General features: G+C 34.3%; 1 pseudogene; it reads right to left on the bottom strand.

The window, feature by feature from the left end:
• Positions 1-442: 442 nt before the first annotated feature.
• On the bottom strand, positions 443-561 carry LOC128057809 (uncharacterized; annotated as a pseudogene).
• Positions 562-2,443: the final 1,882 nt, after the last annotated feature.

Raw genomic sequence — 2,443 nt, 5'->3', positions numbered from 1 at the left:
CTTATGTCTAATGTTTAACATCTTATCTAATGTACTCACAGAATTGGTTTTTTGCTTTATAATCTTGACATTTCATGGCAAATTTTACCTGTGCTTGAGGTCTTTTTAGATTAATTAGAGCTTTTAGGTTTTGTTGGATTTTTTTTTACCTTTTTTTGAAGACTTACAGGAGATTTTCATATATACATTGTATACATTGTTGGTCAAGATATTTCCTATTTAAATAATTCATAAATGACTTTGCACACATGCTGTCACTTCGGTCGCATTCAACTCTGTGCTACCCTATGGACTGTAGCCCGTTTCAGGCTCCTCTCTCTGTCCTTGGGATTCTCTAGGCAAGAATACTGGAGTGGGTTACCATTTCCTCCTCCAAGGGATCTTCCCAGCCTAGGGATCGAATCTACTTCTCTTCTGTTTTAGGCGGATTGTTTACGTGGGAAGCCCAAAGCACCTGGTGTTTCCAGACAGTCTCCCATCCAAGTACTAACCAGGCCCAAACCTGCTTAACTTCCTAGGTCAGACAAGATTGGGTGCATTCAGGGTGGTATGGCCATAGACACGTGACTTTGGAGTACTAAAAACAACAACAACGAAAAAAAATTATTTCAAATTTGGAAATAATAATAGCACATATTTTGAGGATGCAGGAGAACTGCAATTTTTAACTAAAGAACATTTGTAGTTATAGGAACTGCAGACAAACTTCACTAAGTTTTGATTTTGTGGATTTACTTTACAAACTGGGAAATTTGAAAGTAACCCTTTCTATTAAACAGTAGATTCCCTAATATATTCTATTCTTGTAAGCTTCATCCCCTCCCCTCCACTTAATCATTATTAGATTCCCTTGCCTCAATTCTAACCTATTTCCTGTTCCTTGAATAAGTTAAACTCAATTTTCTTGTGTTTTTTTTGTTTAAATCCACTGCTGCACTTTCTTCATGATTTTAAAAGAGTAAAATAGTTATTCAGGAAAAGTTTTTCCGTTGCCTTGCAGACACAAAGTGGCAATATGTTTTACACAGACTAAAATACATCTCTATAAGATAGAAAGAAGAGATTACATCAGATCAATAAGATGTGTGGCAGGGACAAATATCACATTACTTGTTGACAGTCATTTCCATTTCTTCTGAAAGGATCTTGTTGTATGCCACAACTCTGTTTTTGATCTTGAAAATGAAATCAGCAGCAAGTCCTATTTTTTTTAACATATCTTAAAATAAGTTTATGCTTAGTATTTCTAAACTAATCTCTACCTATTGTGTATCTCAGAAGATGCATTATATAGCCTTTCCAAATGATCACCACATATATATTATTAAAATCATGTAGTTTCCTCAGAATCATTTAGAGGACAATTTTGTGGAGAGTGTTTAAGAAGAATAGTTAGAGCACTATGAAACAATGAAAATATAACTGTTCCCCCAACGATCTTTTTGTCCCTTAAGAGGAAATACCATGAAAAAACTTTTAATAATCAATGTTCTGTGATGTACATTCATTCATTATAAACAGTAAATAATGTGTATGGTCACAATGTGTATGATTTCTAGAAGCTTCCATTTTCACAGCCATTCGAGCCAAATTTTCCCTGCTTTCTCATTTCATAAATGTATAAAGAAAAAAAATACCTACATAGCTTCATGTTTACCAAAATTCAAAGGACTCATCTGCAAGGTGTTGAGATTGTAACAGTTTCTTTATACTTAATAGTTTTGCAGCAGCTGAGTTAATAAATGCCACAGATTTTTAGAGCAGTGTCCCAACTAGACTAGACGATCAGACACTTTAAATAGGGCCATGAAGTAACACTCCTTTTAGAAAATTGATGCGCATGCAAGATGAGAAAAGTTTATAACAACCACTCTGACATACCTTATGTACATGTTACTACTAATGCAGTCATTTTGTACCACTGTTCAATAAACAACTTCATATCGATTCTAGGACTTCAAAAACAGTAGGAAGAAAAGAAGCTTGGAGAAGTTAAGAAACTTGCTTAACTTAGCACAACCTTTGAGAGGAAAGCTGAGACCACTGCCCATTTCCTGATTTCAAGTCCAAGTTTCCTTTCCTCACAGCATTCTGTTTCCCAAGTAAACTGTATGACCAAGAGAGGAATATGTGAAAACCAGACTTTTTTCCTTCACTTTTTACTTCTACAATCTTGGAAAGACAAAATGAGTTTTTATGTGAGGTGCAATTTGCCTTAAATTTTGAGTTTAATAATCTAGAATTATAGAACAATCATTTTGAATAATGAAACTTAAATATTGAAAGGATCCCAAAAGATGGTAGGTTAAAATGTCAATGTAGAAAAGAATCCATTAATGATCACTGAATAGAGAAGGGTGTTGCAGTGAGAACAAATTTAGCTGAAGTCAAATCTCAGTGATCTTTATACCTTCATTTTCATTGTCCCAGAATATTACTGTCA

The sequence above is a fragment of the Budorcas taxicolor genome, chromosome 1 (genome assembly GCF_023091745.1).
Source record: "Budorcas taxicolor isolate Tak-1 chromosome 1, Takin1.1, whole genome shotgun sequence".
In the NCBI taxonomy this organism is placed as follows: domain Eukaryota; kingdom Metazoa; phylum Chordata; class Mammalia; order Artiodactyla; family Bovidae; genus Budorcas; species Budorcas taxicolor.
This window is presented reverse-complemented; position numbering and strand designations above follow the sequence as displayed.